Below are 18,839 nucleotides of genomic sequence, written 5' to 3' on the forward strand. Positions count from 1 at the left end.
TCAGAATTACAATTTAATACAATGACATTGTCACTATCTATTTTAGCTTGTCATGATTTATACTTTTGAGCGTTTCACACTTAATCAGTGTTCTAAATTAAATTAAATTTATCTGTTCTGACGTAACCACTTCTAGTTTTCGAACTAGTCTGACTTGTGAACATGATTTTATCACTCACCTACTAATGAATAAGTTCTGATCTTAGATTTGATGATCAAGTAACATTTTCCCACGAAAAAAACCTATAGAAAGTAGAACAATTTAAAAAATCAAAGATGACTTGTTCAAAAGTTATAGACATTATAGAGACCTGCTGGGTTTGCTTTGGACTTCCGACATCTCAAAAAAACAAAACTGTCAGTATTTAGACAAAGAAAAACTAAATTTGGCTGCAATTATTTTATTTAGAATGTAATATTTACTGGTGCGTTTCTGTCGGATTATTTCTTTAGAATCCCAGAAATAACAAAAACACCGATTAACAAAAGTCGGCTTATTGAAACAATCCGACAGGTTATGCTGTTACTTAATGCCAAAGCTTTAAACTAATCGCTTTCCAGTGTAAATAAGTTAAGTGAAAGAAACCATGTAGGTGCATCGCGCAGGCGGAACGACCAATGCGAAAATGCATCTAATGTTATGTTATGCATCTCCCGAAACATACATTTCGTTTTTGGCAGCTGAAACTCTGAGTGGCGCCAACGGTAGAACAAGGAACTATTCAAATTTCTCGGTCATACTCGATAATAATCGCTATAAATACAATATTGTCAATTTTCGTTATCGACTGTCAGCCATCTTATCGCTATAATTAATCCTTCCAAAACCACCCCAACTATTACGACGTCCTTTAATAAAATCGTATCGCAGCCGGAGCCTTTAAAAGACGATATAGCGTGACCTAGGCGATGGCAATAAATCGAACTGGGGCGATTTTTTGGTTCGTTAATGTAAAAAATTAAATTAAAAGACAGCAAATAAAATATATCTGATGACAACAACGTGTTTCACGTGGCCCAACTAATGACAGGCTATTTAACAAACGAGCTTTTTTTCCCGGCCTCCTTTATTCATAAGATAATGGAATTTAAGTGATTTCCGATACCTTTCATTACCAAGACATTCGTTACACTTCTTGACGACCACGTACTGAGTAAATCAGACCCTAAAATTAAGCAAACGGTGATAGAGACACACCTGTTTGTGAATTATGAATTCTGAAATTAAGTTGACACAACAAATTTAAAAACACTTCGGGGACAGTTGCGATGAGCGTGTGCTACAGTCGATGGCGTTTTATTAATGTGAATTATTGATGTCTGTGGCAAAAATGTCGCGCGGTAACCTTGTTCGTAAAACTTTGACTTGAATAATGAATACGATATAGATTGGAAAAATGGTCGTCTAGAGTAATTACTGTGCTATAGAAGTTGCGCCACCAACTGTATTTACCTCACAATGTTTTACATATTGCTCTGATTCCGTACGAAAAATTATTAATTTGGAAAGAAAGTGTTGTTAACACATGGGTGTAACAAAACATACAATAGTGGACTATTGATTGATGAAATAATGCAGCACCGATCACGATCACAGAAAATAACACGAAACGTTTCATAAACGTAAGTCATTCGAATGAAACCAGTTTACAAATAACAATTTTTAAAATCTTGCAAATAAATGTTGGCGTACATTTTATAAAATATGATGTATAGGGTGTATTTTTAAAATGCGCCGAAATTTAACCTACGAGGTTGTGGGACCACGTAGAAGACTAAAAGCAATTTTAAAAAAATTATAGCTCAAAAAATAAATGTCTTAATTTTTTGACATTGAATTTTTTAAATATTTTTTCCGAGTTCTACATGAACCCAGTAGCTCGTGCTTAAAATTTGGGCACGCATTTCAATAACACCCTGTATCAGCACCTCGATTGATCCTCACCGTGATAATAAGAACGTCAAATCCTGGAAAGATTTTTTCTCGTTTAATTAAAACCATAGAAACCTCAGTATCTAATTGTTGCGATGGAAAATGATCTTTGCACCGGCATAGAAAGTACATACATATAATGAAGTTGTTTGTTAATCAATAATATGCGTTTAAAGTAAGCACAAACGTAGAGTAAAACGATAATAAATTATTATAATTATGAGCAATTTTCGTCGCGAATATAAGTTTATTGGACGAGCGCAGCGGGAGCAATAATTACACGAGCGATGAAAAGGCACATTAGTTCCGTAGTACAAGGTGATCAAATTTTATTTTTACATGATACAACTGGAGTAACGTCCGGTTGTAACGGCTTGACACTGACAGTCACATCATTGATATTGTTCTGTATTTCAGGAGTAATTTCTTTTACTCAAGTTTAATTTTTACTCATGACCTACCATTTTGTGGCTGTTAATGTTACGTCAATATCTGTCCAATAAACCAATAAAACACATACAGTTGCAGTGTTGCAAATGGCCGAATAAAGAAAATGTTGTTTTGCCAACTCAAACAGTCCTTCTTGATCACCTTGAATATATGCTATTTGTGAAAAAGGCACCGCAAAACAGGGCACACAAAATTTTTCTTCTTGGTCGCAGCATGAGTGAATGGCGTAAAACTATCAACATTACGTTGTTATTCAATACATGTGGGTTCAATGATTGTAACATAAATGTAAATCGGAAATATGTATAGGTATTCACTTTTGTTCTTTATTTTGTCTTCTGTTTTTCAAGGGGACTTTTAATTTTCTTCTCTTCACACTTGATTGTAAATTGTTACGTCAACGTTACAATTCCACTATCAGTAAATTGAGTTAGTCGGCTGTGGCTGTACTTTTGCTCCTAAGGAATAAAAAGTGCTACTTTACTCCCCCTTTTGAGGTTTAAGTTTATTGCATGAGTGCGGCGAGAGAATCGTGCAAAAAAAATTATTTTACATTTTAGAATACTTCTGCTTAATTTACTGCAGAAATAAAGAAAATGGAAAATGAATTTCAGGCCAAATAATTTGCAGTAGGTAGTATGTCCTTCATTATCACCACGTATTCACAAATTTTATGAAAGAACTTTCAATGTGCATATTTCCACGTAGCTAATTACCTAAGTTATGCAATGACAGAAAATTTACGCTACCTGATTCATATTTTGGAGTTTTATTATAATTTTTTTCACAATAGTTTTCATTTACACAGAAAGACAATGATGTAGTAAATAATAATAGTATATTATGATACAAGTTTATAAGGAAGCCTTTAAAGCACGCGCGACGAGTTTAAGAGCACGACGCGTAGCGGAGTGCTTTTAAAGTCTCAAGTGCTTTAAAGGCCCTTATAAACGTGTATCATACGCTATTTTTTATTATACCTGCACTAAAATCTGAAAATTATAACAAAAAAAAGCAAATTGAAATACCTTTTCCGAGGTAATCTGTGTCATTAATCGTTGATATAGAAATGGTCAATTGTTGTTGTTTCGTTGCCATCATAAATCGTGTATCAATGTCTATTTATCATTGTTCAAAATGTAGGTGAATTTGTTGTTACCTAAGCAACCCTTAAAGCTTTAGTGTTTTAAAGGCCCTTTTTCGCACGCATTTTAGTGTCAAAAACAGGGATTATGATTCAGGTATAATAAAAAATTATTTATACAACTTGTGTATAAAGCACTTTTTCACAGTTGGAATTACAACAATTGCTGCGCGCGGGGGTATAAACTTCCCACTTAGAAAAAAATATTGTATTTTATACACGTTGCATCAATATCTAGATTTTCACGAAAGCACTTGATAAGTGTTTTACTGAAAAATTTCGTGATTCCTTTAATCAAAATGTCTGGATTTAAAAACTGTAATTATGCATATTAAACTTCCCAGTGTGCAAAGTTTAAATTACAGTCCAAGTTTTCAACAACAAAATAAAATAAACGTATGGTGCCACTGGTCGCGGACCTGTGACAAAACAGAATCGATAGTGGGTCTACAAACCCATTGTTTCACTCTCGCGTACAATTGCATTTTAAATTTATATTCTTTACTCGGACAAAACAATATAAAACGGCGTCAACGCACGTGATCAATTAGAACATTACCAACTGAGCACGTAGACACTGTTATGTTTTCACTTTTTGCTGCCAACCTGAGCAAATCTATTACTGAATTCGTTTCGATTTCTAGTTGAGCCAGCGCGAACATTTGCCGTGTAAATGAACTTGATACGAAAATTAAAAAAGAGAGAATGACCTGCGTCAATTTACATATTCATGGTTTAAACTCGATTAAGTAATTAGTCCAACAACAATTATACAAATAACCCAGACGGTGTAACACATTCTTACAAATTAATCACAAAAATGCTGGTTCGCTTTGGCTCGTACGGCCAAGGGGATTGCTCCAAAAAAGCCCCACAACTAGTTTCTAAATGTCAAAACATTATTCTTATGATGTTGTTAGCATTTTATTTTTCAAATATTGTTGTGAAAAAAGTTATTTTTGTGCAGCCGTACGCGAAACGAGCACTTCACGTACCTAAAACAGGCCGCAAAATCCAATTTCGCGGCCGTTCGTTTTAACGACGGCCGTTAAAATAAACGTCAAATCAGAGTTTCCATGTAAGGCTGACGTTTAGATTTTTCGGGTATGAAATTAGAAACCACAGAATTTATAATACGTACTTTTTAACTCTGGTGGAGTACCTACACGAAATTGAAATATCACTTTCACTACAATTCTCTTCCGACATTTTTACGATTATCTAGTTACAAAATGAATTGTTTTATTTATGTCATTCCCATAACGACATGTAAGCCGAATTTATGCAGTTGAATGTGTCGGAAGCCTCATAACATGAGTGAGACTAATATCGCCGACAGGTGGCGCTACCGGCGGTAGTGGAAATCTGTCCACTAGTTCGGCTAACGTTGCGAGGCTGCGGCACATCCAAAATTTGTATAGGTTTTCAACGCCAACTGCGATGGGACAATCATTTATAATGACTCTGTAGGTATTTATTGACAGTGTAATTACAAATTTTCGGCTGCACAATATATGTTGTGTACACCTTGGCCGCGGAATCCTCGAGATTGTCTGACTCGGCCGCAAGCGCCCTCGGCGACAAATTTCTCTCGGCACTTTAGAAAATGATTTCGCGGCTTTGATATACAAATAACTATTTCAAAGAAACCAGACACATTAGAGTATTACATAGAAGATTAATAACGTCACCATTGCGTGGGTAAATTATGTTTCTGGAAATGTTCAGACGGTCTTGGCATGGTATTTTATGCAAAGAAAAATCAATGTTTCGCCAGTACTGTAATAACTTCCTCGGGATGAAGACAGGACACACTAAGTCAACTTGTCCATCACATCAGAGGTGAATTTCTTCTGACGCGACCTTGATAAAAGGATACAATAATTCTTCATTTTCTTTTTCTTCCAATAATTCTTTATTTGCTTTTTATTCAGTGTTTATAAATTTATTACAAACAAACCGTGCAGGCTACAAGTTTCAACTGTTTTGAAATAGAAAATATGATGATAGGCTATTTAGAAGCAGAGAAATATGACTCTGTTTTCACTTGTCTGGAAATATTAGGGGTGGAAAGAGATTTCATGAAAGGTTCCATCGTGTTGATGAGGAATTTTGTTTGGGACAATTGCAAAAGGAAATCGTTATGGCGAAAAAAAAATCACAACAGTCTTGAAACATTGTTTTTTACAAAGAACTCGAATTTCCAAAATTGCGTTCTCCATTTTTCGCAACTTTGGTCCCTCCAACGTCGAAAAAACCCAACAAATCCTCAATTAATCGTTAATTTGAGCAAACCGTCGTCACTGATTAAAACAATCCGGTTTGATCTTGCCCGGCGGCAATTTATCGCCACCTCCCGGAACGTCCTTCGATCCTCCGGAAATCAATCTTATTTTTAATTAAAACCGTCCGTGCCCATTCCTCTCTCGCTCACCTCATCTGTGCGCTTTTTCTGCGCGGAAACGTCCCGGAACTCCCATCGCATGACCGATAAATCACCCCGCCAATTCGAATACCTTCCGGAATCCGGAACGGACAATATTACGTATGGTAACTCCGGCATAATTTGCCGCGGTACGTGTCTACCGTCTCGTAAATAGTTGGCCATTTGCCATCCAACATTACGAGCTTAAAGCTCAGAAATTACGAAATGTCATGACATTAAAAGCTCGACGGGGTAACGAAACAGAGCGAGGCTTTAGTGGGGGTGGCGACCCGAACGGTGCTAGGTGAGAAAATGAATTGGGACGCCCTAATGAAAATCTAATAAGTCGTCGGGGGCGCGTTCCGGACGAATTAATTCGACTTGGAAATTGTCGAATGTTTTCATGTTGATACGTCGTTCTCGAGCAGTGTTTGTAGATGCGATTGTGATGATATGCAAATGGTCACATTGATCGATTATGTACACAATCAAAGATTAAAATGTACATGCGGAAACAGAACTGATGGGAATTGGGTTACCACAACGGTTTAGTGCTGATTGGAGTTGTTTTTGGTGTTGCCCATTAAGATAATTAGACCCATCCACAAACAAAACTAATTATCTAGGTGTGAACGAAATTAGGTAATGGCGATTAAATCCAAAATATTGTTTTTCATCTAATTAAACCAAGAGGTCAAGTACGGTTAGCAGCAACTCGAAGAAAAACCTTAAATGAACTGCCCACCGAACTGCTAAGCAGTACTAAATTAAAATTACATTTCGTAATCTGAAAAGTTTAATGTTATACGTAATATGTTATGAAATGCACGAATTTCTTAAAATGTGTATTTTGTTAAAAATAAAGTGTTGGACACAGAACAACTGAAAGCTTTTAGAAAGAAGCGACATTTCAAAGGCAGTGTAGATTAAACAACAATCAAGGGCAGAGTCGACGAAGATAAAAAATACAAAGCAGAGAAAGATGATTCCTGCCTTCAGGTAAACAAGACAACAAAAATGGGAAATCGAAAGGGCAAGTTCAGATGAACAGATAAGATCAGAAAAGATCTTTCTGTGTACGTGCATATATTTTAAGAGAAAAGAAAAGCTTACGAAGCTTCAAAATCAGAAGCTCCAAATTAACCATTTGAAATTTTACACCAACATCACAGATAAAAATCCAGCATGACGAAATAATTTTTTAAAAACTTAAAAAAAAGATACAAAAGTGGAATTTAATTATCCGAACGATTTACGAGTTGGGCGCAGTCCCAAATACGTTTCGTAGAACTAATTTAAAAATTATTAATTTGAAAAAGTTTCCATTTCCTAAGTGGCAACTGTAATTTAACTACTAATTTAATAATACACACTACTAAAAAACAAGGTTTATTCTGTAAGAAATACATTAAAATAATAGTTATTTCTGTATCAAGGCCCAAAAAATGCATTTTTTTCGTCCGAGTCTGGGTTTTCTAGTCGAGGCGCAGCCGAGACTTGAAAACAGGCGAAGACAAAAGGCACTTTTTGGCCGAGGTGCACACAACGTTTTTCGTGTTCGTTTGGGTAAAAATTAAAAAAAAAAAAAACATGAATTAATTGTAAATTTTGAGGTTATCTTTGACATATGTCAAGTTAGGTATATAAATTGAATCTCGGGAAACGAACACGAAAAGCATATTATAGGGTTATAAGAAAAATTGCGTAATTTGCATATTTTTTCACATTTCTACACATATTTTGGTTAATATGTGCAGAAAATACTTGATTATATCATTAAGAGTAGAAGTGAGTCTTTTTGTGCTGAGCCCAGATATTGTAGACCGTGACGAGGACGAGGTCGCAACTGGGCGAAGCACAAAAAACCTACTACTCTGAATTGATATACATATGTATATGTAGGTATGTACTATTTTATATTCAAGTGGATCACAAAAAAAAATCTCTTGTTGCAATATTATTAGTACCTACTTGAAGGTTCAATAATATTAGTAAAGTCTACTAATATGTATGTAATTTCGTTATTTCGATTTTTTAGAGGCTTTTTTTAGTAGGGATAATTTCATTATTAAATATTTCGTGTAATTATGTATTGATAAATGGTGAGAAATGCTTCAAATAACCTTACATTTGACTCAGTCGAGCCGCCTGTGGACATTCAACTCCTAGGATTTGAAGTGTTTCAAGTCCAGTTACAAAAAAAAAAACTTCAAGCGTTTCTATAGATACGCAAAGGTGCGATTTTCGGGTCTAGGCCAACTCGACACCAAACCTTTGAAGCAATAAACATTGACCGGCCAACTCGACACCAAAAAAAGCAGGTAGTTTTCAAAGACACCCCAAGAGATAGGCCAACTCGACACTAAGCGCCCACTCACTATACCTATCTATATGATGCCCCCTAGTAGAGGGTATTTCCTGAAGGGCCGGCGTCTTTTCCGCATCAACCATTTCTTACTGTGTTTTCAATTTGGTTGTAGGTCGTAAAATTTTATGGTACTTTAAGTTAAAGATCTTGGGGGGCTTATAAATCCTAGTTTACCACTAGCAGGTAATATTTTAAGCAGGGTTGTACATTTTGTATATTTGCATTGTACGGAAAACGGCACGCGCCGCTTCCCAACCTTTTCAAACCCAACCATTGTGCCTGTTAATCCTTCATAGTATGCAATAAAATTTTACGACCTACAACCAAATTGAGAATACAATATATCACCCCCATAACCGCAGGTACAATTTTGGTGTACTGCTTTTCCGCTCTAGGAGTTCGAGAAATTGCACTTAAGTTCTTGAGGAGTGCGTTATAGACACTTCATAATTTTTGTTTGCTACGCACTATTTTATCGTTCTACTTTACGCACCCAAATATTAATATTTTTGTAAAAACTCTTTTTGAATATCAATGTTTTATATACATAAAAATTCAGAGTATTAGAACGCAAATAATTGTAAAAACCAAAAAAGTAAAAGAAGCGGAGAAATTTGTATCTCAGAAAATATTTGAATATGATAATTCTCAAATATCAGAATATGATTATGTAGATACAGAATGTCCCAAAATTGGCGTACAAACTACTTACTAACTTATCGAGGATGCTTAAATGTACCTACATGAAAAAAATATGGAAAAAATGTTTCCGACAAAAAAATCAATTATTTTTATTATTATTATTAACGGTAATACATACAATGTAAACAAAGATATATTCGTACATCATTACCTTGCAATGTTACCGTAGTGAATTTAAAATATTTTTTTCGATTTCTAAAGCTTCTAAAGTTTCTATTATTAAAGTTTCTATTATGCAGGATTAAATATTGGTAGTGACTGATCTTGTACTTTGTGATAATATGTACGACTAGAGGTAGCTGTCATGACAATTTCAGACATATATTTCAAAATAATTGACGTGTTAAGTGCCATCTTCAAAGACCACCAAATCAGCAAATAAGTCCAATAGAATTTTTTTAACATTTTTCTGTCGTTTACGGTAATCTCTTCTACACCGTAGTGCACCGTTAGTACGCCAATTTTGGGACACTCTGTATAAGATTAATAATTAATTAGTAGTTTTGTAGTTAATATTTAATTGTAAATGTCCTATAAAAATAACATTATATTTGTATATTATAAAATTTCCTTATCTCATTTTATAATCCCTGATATATCCCGCAAGAACTCTAGTCACTGGCTGCGATATTAAACAGGGTAAAGTCCTCGTCGAAAAATAGTCAATTTTGACTTAAATTGTAAATCATTTTACAATAGGAGAGAATATCGTCTTATAACTACATACCATAAATAATTCCATAAATAAATAGGGGCTGTTACTTTATAAAGTCCTCGTCTAGAAATAGTCAATTTTGACTTAAATTGTAAATCATTTTACAATAGGACAGCAAACCGTCTTATAACTACCATAATACCCTCTAACTTTATTGCCCCTTTGTTGTGCAGTGCCGACTCAAGGAAGAGCAAACATCAGGTAAAGTAACAGCCCCTATTTATTTATGGAATTATTTATGGTAGTTATAACACGATTTTCTCTCCTATTGTACAATGATTTACAATTTAAGTCAAAATTGACTATTTTTCGACGAGGACTTTACCTGATGTTTGCTCTTCCTTGAGTCGGCACTGCACAACAAAGGGGCAATAAAGTTAGAGAGTATTATGGTAGTTATAAGACGGTTTGCTGTTCTATTGTAAAATGATTTACAATTTAAGTCAAAATTGACTATTTCTAGACGAGGACTTTACCGTCCTAGGTAGACAGTGCCGAGTTGGCTTGACCGCGGTGCCGAGTTGGCCGGTTATCCATGGGCTACCGGTGCCGAGATGGCCTGTTGTACTTTATTGCAAATTTTACCTAGGTATAATAAAGTGCCGAGTTGGCGTCCGCCCCGATTTTCGACTGCTTGAAGATAAAGCATATTTTTGCACTTTAAAGTGCAAATTTACTACTATAACTGCAGGTTCAGGACAAAATGATTTTTAGTAGTACATAGTACATACATATTTATAAAATGTTACTTCTGGACCAGGGCATTTCGCACATGCAAAAAAATTAATAGAAACTACCAAAATGGGCCGAAAATCCTTCAAAAATCCCTAACTTTTATGCACCCCAAAAGTACCCAAAGATCTTTAGACCACCAAAAATTGGGCACACGCAAAAATGGTTGAAGATCACCCAAAATCAATCAAAATTACTTCAAAAGCACCCCAAAAAACGTTGAAAAAAAAACTGTTTTTAAACATGGCAAAATGGCTTTTTACTTCTGGACCAGGCCAACTGACACATGCAAAAATCATTGAACAAAGACCCAAAAAGGACATGAAACGATCAAAAAGGACCCAAAATCCTTTAAAATGCCTCAACTTTTTGACACATTACGATACAAATATCGTACAACGTTTTGTCTCCTTTCATAATTAATATAAATATTGTTTAATTAAATTTTTAAAATTGCGTTTGTGCAAAAATAATAGGGCAGCTAATCTAATAACCATAGTTACGAAGTTGTTTACTTTTTTCGCAAGCGTTCCAGTGAGAGCAAGTTGCAGTGTAAGTGCAAAAATTAGTGATTCAGAAGAAAATTTACCTTCTGATGTAGAATTGGATGCTCAATTTGAATTTGCTATAGATACGTTATTTCTTGCCAAATCTAAAAAGCGTTAAGTGGTGGTACTTGCCTATTTTGCGGAACAATCAGGAAAGTTAATAAAACCATCCTCCTTATGGTGCCGGTATTCTATGTTGCGAACGTTGGCGTTGATTAAGAAAATTATTGATATTAGTCAATATGATCAGGTAGTGGCTTTCTTGAAGAGGAAATCGGAGGAATACCGACCTCAAAAATTGTTAACTTAGGGACAGCGTCTGGAGTCAATTTTGAAAATGTTTCAGAGTGTGTAATTTATGTTAATAAATAGTTGTAAACATGATTTGCAAAATTCAATCTCTTTACCGCACTAGCGGTTTATTACTGCACTAGTGAGTAAAAACTGCTATTACGAAACAAAAAAAATTATGAAATATGGCACATTACAGTATGAAAGTAGATGAATCATTTGTTCGGAATGTCGCCAGTGATTTATGTATGACTCTATAGACTTTCAGAAAAACGTGTTTCTATAAAATGGAATTAATTTCTTTATCTAACCCCGAAATCCCGTGGGATAAATGACACTTATCCCACTTATCTTGAGTACTAATGGGTACATCAATAGGTCAATAACTTGAATATTTTGATATGTTGAAGCATTGTGTTGTTGCCCATAACCATATTTTGCGGTATTTTATTTGGATAACTGAAACTCGCCAAACTGATAATGTACTCGTAGGAGCGCCACAATAGCATTTTATGAAAACGTTTTATCTTTAATTTATAGTTATTTATGGTATAAGTGGGTTATTTAAGATATTACCCACGAGAGGTATTGTAACCTACGAGGGCTTGCCCGAGTAGGTTATTACCTCGAGTGGGTAGTACTTAATAACCCATGTATGCCATACAACGTTTTATCCAATATTCCAAAATTTTTAGATAATAACATTATGTATTAATGAAAATCTGCTCCCGGTGCTAATGACAACGTAGGTTTATAACGACAGACTAGTTATAGGCCAGTTTACTTAATTAAAACTAACTAATAAAACGCGATATTACTATTGAATATTGGATATTATCTTCTATAATGGAAGGCGAAAAAAGACATTGCAGTTGAGTTTGGTTTACCACCAGCACCCTGTCCACGATAATAAAAAATAAAAAGTGCTTCATTAAACGAGTGCAACAGATCAAGAAAAAAATTAAAGGGTTCGAGTTTTCCAAGCCTAGAAAATGCAATAATCAAATGGTTTCGACGTGTTCGTGACCAAAATTTGCCGATTTTTGGGCACGGAAGTCGGAAGATTTTGCGAAGAAATTGAAGCTAGCCAAAGTTGGCTGGAAAATTTCAAGAAGAGGAATGCTATTGTTCAAAAAGTTGTTTCTAGCGAAAGTCCGACAGTGTCTGAAACAGATTGTGAGATCTGGAGGGAAGAAGATTTGAAGATGATTCTGCACGAGTGTAGTTCCGAAAATGTGTACATATGTATAATGCTGATGAAACTGGTCTTTTCTACAAATATTTACGATAAGACATTAACATTTGCGAAAGAAAAATGCCATGGAGAATGTAATAAAGATCGTGTTATAATTGTGCAAATATGACTGGTACAGAGAAGATTCCACTGTTAGTAATCGCAAAAATCAAGATGCCTTCCTTTGCGGGAATTAACCGTTAAAATACAAATTCAACAAAAAATCAATGGATGATTGGAAGTTTATACGAAGAGTGGCTTCATAAACCTGACGGAAAATTCACTGCCCAAAAACGCAAGATCTTGCTATTCGTCCAGCACATCCTAAGATCATTTCAAACAATCTGAGTGCTATTAAAGTGGTCTTCTTTCCGACAAATGTTACACCCAAATTACGCCCAATGGAGCACGGTATTATGCACAATTTAAAACAAAATTACCGAAAACGCCTATAGTGCATCGAATAATACGGGCGTTTGAAAATGATGGCGAAGTGCCTAAAGTAACACTGTTAGATTACGTTAGGGAAACTACGAAGGCCTGGGATGACGCTGGCTCAACTACCATTACCAATTGCTTTAGAAAAGAGGTAGTGATGATGAGACAATGAAATTTACTTTAACAATGATGAACGGTTTGACTGTAAGAACGATTTACTGCTTTCTACACTTTAAATAAATGTTTCGAACTACCCGAAAACTTCAGTCTTGAAGACTACATTGTCGTCCACGAAAATTTGTAACGTTCAAAATACTTATTAGAGCACGAGGAGCGCAGCGAGGAGCAACTACTCACTATGAGTCGCTGCCAACATTAAAAATTTAAGTAAATGTTCCTGAAACCGGTATCGAAAAGAATTCCTTTTTGAAACCCGTTTGAGTGTTATACTGACTGCAAAATAGAAAAATAACTACATATCTACATATTTTGTGTTCGTTTCCCGAGATACATAACGTGAAAAATGGTATGTAACTAAATACATATATGTAGTCGTTTTCAATGACATCCGTGCTGTCAATGTCACAGTATGTTGGCAACACATTCTGTTTCAATTTAGTATTTTGAATTTCCTAATTTGGCAATTTACCTTGCCGCGGCAAATTGACAAACTCAAATTACGGCGTGATCAAGAATGACTGAATCTGTTGGTAACAATGAAAATTTGAATGATTTTGGTACCAATGCAATCTGAACGCATTTCCGGTTGTCAGCTTTGACAGTGTTGAAAGACAAATTTGATGTCTACCATCAAACGTTCATTTTTGTAATAGTTTATTTATTAAACGAAGTGTTTAAGAATCCGATTAACAATTTGCAAGAACTGCAACAAGGAAGATGTCAGGACGTAAAATGCTGACCAATGTTTTTAATAATTTAAATGGAAGAGTTCAATGTCCTTTACAGCAAGGTGGACGTCATTTCAATCATTTTCTCTAATCACTTACTTTTTTATGTTCGATTAAATATACAGTTTTTTCTTTTGTCAATTAATTTAATGAATTCACGTTTTTCACGCCCCCCTCCTAGGCGCGTACGCCTATGTCTATTGCCAAACACAGAATTGTCATCACAATTACCGACATTTGCATTGACAACATATGTATTACAAACGTCACGACATATTATGGTTATTATCATTACCTCAGTGGTTGCCAATTATGTCAGTTTATTCCAAATTAACTAGAATTACCTTCATTTGTTTTGTGTCCACGCTCTCTAATAAACTGATCCAGTCCCTTACGTACCCCAAAAATTCTCCTAGTCTCTGCGTTTTTTTTTTAAATGTACTCAAATCAACCAACCAAACAAACAAAAATTGCTAACTGTAGTGTCTTTTCTATTTGCCAACCTACAACCTGTTTGTTTTGCCACAGACTACCCTACTTGAACTCAGTCTTCCTGCGTCCAGTTACGTTGTTCTTGCGCTCACATTTTTATAACTTGCACAAAAGGAATGCAACATCAACATCTTCAGATTGATGCGATGATGCGGTGTGACAACTGGTTAATGACACTTAACGGAGTCAAATACTCTACGTTTCACCTGTTCGAGAAAACAGTAAATAAATACATAGTCAACAAGACTTGGATATTGTAATTACTGTAAGTTTCAAACGGTGTAAACACACAATAATTTCTGGAATATTTTTTATTGGTTGATTTTGTAGGAAACACATGGCACGTTTTCTAACATCTGACAATGAGCCATTTTTATAGAGAGAGTGGTCTTGTAAGTAATCAGACAGTGTATGCGTAAGACATTAAATGTGATTCAAATAGCGATGATTTTTGTTTTTTTTTTTTACAAAAAATCGCAACCCGCCAATTTACTAAATGCGGTCCCGTAGAAGAATCCTGCGACAAAATGAGTTCTTTTTTGTACAGAAAATTTGGCAATCCCAAAATACATAAACAAATAAAATGTAGAATAATCCAATGCCTCCAAATGCAATTTTAACAAAATTCCTACTGTAATTCTTATTATCTAGGTATAAAATTTTTGCTTGAACACTTATATTCAAGTGATTTACATCCTACGTTACATACTAAATGAGAAATTTCAACTTGAACACTACGCCTACCCGTGGGGGCGGTCCGATTGTCGCCCTCGACTCAGATAACAATTTAATTGTAATATTTTAAAGCAGAAAACACATCGATCTTTCTGCCTTTGTGAATAAAAGACGTCATTACAGAATCACGTCTTCGTCTTCGATACTAATTTATTTACCGAAAAACACAGTTTAGATGATCATAAAAAAATGTATTTTCTCCCTTGTCGTTTCGAGACACGTTCTCCACAATAAAACGATGACTATTAAGGTGAATAATCTATGGAAATATCGTCCATCAGCTTCTTGGATAGAGCTTTACTGTTGATGTGTTGCATCAATAATAAAACAATTTTCGTCGATACTGATGCGTCCACCGATCACGAATGAAATTATTCAGTTTGTGGCAAATTACCCTACCCACGAATACTTCAACACACAACCCCTCGCGTTTTTATTAGCCATGACAACACCCTCTAATAATAGTGATAAATCAATTATTTAAACGAGTAATTCCCGAAAATCGGCATTAATTCGGTAATGATTGATTTATCGATGTTTAACATTAATTTTAATAATTCCCCGAATCGGGAATGTGGAAAATGATTAATAAAGCCCACGTTAATTTTTAAAACCTACAAAAAAATCACAAAATCCTTGACAATTAAAACGTCCCGACTGAAGAATAGTGTCTTGACGGCCGAAAATCACCTTGAAATTTGTCACAATAGCACAGCTTTGTTTCGGTTGATAATAAACCTTGACATGACCATGAAGCTATTTTGCAACCGTCCGTCGGGAAAAACTTTCATTCCCACAATTCGATTGAAACGCGATCTTGCTACGTTACTAATGGGATACCGCACAAAACAATTACCTACGGATAATTACCGACCATGTTGGTTTTACAGAAAAATCGTAAAATTAGAGACGTCATCACGCGACCACAAATTTTCTGTTTGAAACTGCGATTCCTCCAATTTATATCAATCAAAGGCGCACAACAGGATGACGTCGAGTCCCACTGCAAGCTGTTATCCTGCAACCGTCTATTGTTTCACGAATTTGACTTAATTGACACCGACACCATTACAGTAATGATTCGGAGAAGATGTAATTGCGGAACAAGGTCAGCAGCGCTTATGCAAATTCGATCGACATCAAGTTAAATTGGAAAAAAAAATTGTTGGGAAGGTCGGAATGGCAGACGCGTGCCGCTTCACCTGCTCTTCCGGATGACGTCCCAGCCTTAACGAGTTCCACTTCTGTGACAGGCAAAAAGCGAGTGTTAATTGCACCAACTGGCGAAGTTCGTCGAGACGCTATTCACGCAGAAAATTTTATCGTCAGCACCTCGTAATGATCGCGGGAAATGTATGAAATCGCAACCATCTCACAAATATAATCTGCAAGGATTCACATTCGCTACAGTTTATGTAGGCGACCACTAGTAGCAATTAGCGGAAGAATTTTTTTTAAAGTATTGGTTCTGGTTCTCCAGTAATAAAAGTCTACGTGATGACTACTGTGCGGAATTCTGTTTGTTAAATGTCACAACAGCACCTCTGGGGAATCCCTTTTGTAAGTGCAATAAAAAATGTTGGTGGGCTGCCTGATTTATGGCAGATATAAAAAACGGGTGCCCCAAATTTGATCCTTGACGCACACCACTTGATGTTAAAATGTTGTGTAAATGTGTCATGTCAACTTGTTCATTGTGTCCATCAATGTGGAGGTAAACTGCAGAAGCAAGCTAGTTTGGGGGCAGTGCCCCTATATCCATAAAACTCTTATTAAAACATGTGTTATAATACGATTTTGTGATTGTTTTGTGTAGGGTTTACGTTTACGGCTTCTTCGGGTGGTGTTTATCACAGATAAGCCACTTAATCCCCCTCCCGACGCAAATAAAACCGGGTAAACCACCGTTGTTGACACACATGAAGGTCTCTCTGTGTTATTTTATTCGCCACATAAACACAACAAAAACCAACATGAATAGCGTTCCTAGATCGATTCCTATTCTTCTCCTTCCCGCATTAAAATCACCGCACTCGTAGAAATCGAAACCGTTTGGTGCAACAATCGCGGCCCCATCCTAACCTGTACGCTTGACAAAACACGCCGTCAGAACGCCAACAACTCACCTAATGTTCCGTGGGGAGTCCACTGCACACTCTTCACGCCAACATTTCCACCAAAATGTTAAACAATCACGTCCATATTGTTCCGATTTGTTTTGGATTCGACACTGTTCCACACCGTTCACCGTCGCTACCTGTCCGATTTTGACATTACTCTGACATTTACCTGGTCGAGATTGCAACGTACGATACAAAAATCCCTAGGTACGATTGCTCTGCTCGTCACATCGACATCGCGCTTTCGCCACCGAGAAACGTGGTGTAACACGCCGTAAAATTAACTCGATTGGGTGAGCAGCGAACATGCGTGGGAGAACTCGTGGAACTTCTTCGAGTCTTGCGTGGGTGGACGGTGCACGTGGTCTGGAGAGAAGGGGCGGATTTCCCGTGCGGTTTGCGCACTGGGAGAAGTGGCTGCGGTTCGTCGATTCGAGTTTAGTGCCATTTTGTAATTTGCGATAAGATCGGCGACGGTGCCACGCCATAATTTCGTATTTCGTGACGCAGTTTGTCACGCCAACAAACACTTCGCTGCTGTTTTAAATTGTCTTGTTGCGTCACGGAAGAGTCACGTGACGTTTGACATTTGCGTCTATTGACGTTTCGCGGGAGTCCCCGATGCAAGAGATGTACCAGGCGCATTTTTCAAAGAAGGCGGTAAACAAACCGAACACATGTACGGTAGGCAAATTGTAACGTGCTGCATACAAAAAATAACCTAATGCAAATGGTTCCGCTGTAAGAAAATTTTGTTATTCAAACAAGGAATTACAATAATTCACCGAGCTAGATCTAAATACTAATTGTTAATAACATTATTATGTCGGCTATTTCAGGAATGAAATCTCCCAAGTTATCCAACGCAATAGCATCACATTTTCCTCAAAACACTTTGTGAAACAACTCTTCAATGCTTTCTTCCACCGTTCCGATTTTTACGTTGACCTCAACTATCGTGAATTTCTTCTTTTCCAATTAAGGATCTTCCTTTTCTTCTCGATGCTTCTTCCATTTTGATTTTTTTAACCCATTCCTGTTAAATGAGATTTGTCTTTTAAGCCACTTCACTCTCACTTTTCTTTTCACATCGAGATAATCCTTTTGTTTTCTCGTCTGCGTCACCCTTGAAGTACGCAAATTTCCCTTTCTGCTTCTTCTGGGACATCCAATCTCGCTTGTTATTATATTTAAATGTTATTTAAAAGAATTCCAATAAAATATTCACTGCTAAAGAATTAAAACCATTTTATTAACTTCAAACTATATTCCTTTAACTTTGGTGGTCTTTGACAATTTCATTGAACATAAATGGGACACTTGGCATACTATATTTGGCAACAGTGTACTTATCTGTCTGGTGAAATTAATATTGTACTAAAACTACATCCGAATTATCTACAATTATTACGTAATAAAAAAAGGTATAAATTATAATGGCCAAACATAAAATTGATATTATTTACAGACCGTTTTCATCTGGAGATTTGACGTATCCCACACTGTACTTAATATTTTCTAATAACAGTAGTGTACAGTGGCGACCCCACTAGCCCCAGTGGGTATTTCGGGTGCGTTTTCGCAATCCTCCGCCAAGAAAATAT

The 18,839-nt window shown here is 36.0% G+C and overlaps 1 protein-coding gene across 1 annotated transcript in view; it reads right to left on the reverse strand.

Annotated features, from left to right (window-relative positions):
- The window catches only part of ATP8B (ATPase phospholipid transporting 8B), a 58,728-nt gene extending 41,201 nt beyond the window's left edge, over positions 1–17,527 (reverse strand). The window contains exon 1 of the mRNA XM_069056877.1: positions 17,242–17,527. The gene's annotated coding sequence lies outside the window, so the exon portion shown is untranslated. The remainder of the gene's footprint in view (positions 1–17,241) is intronic.
- Positions 17,528–18,839: the final 1,312 nt, after the last annotated feature.

Source organism: Tenebrio molitor, chromosome 8, assembly GCF_963966145.1.
Source record: "Tenebrio molitor chromosome 8, icTenMoli1.1, whole genome shotgun sequence".
Lineage (NCBI taxonomy): Eukaryota > Metazoa > Arthropoda > Insecta > Coleoptera > Tenebrionidae > Tenebrio > Tenebrio molitor.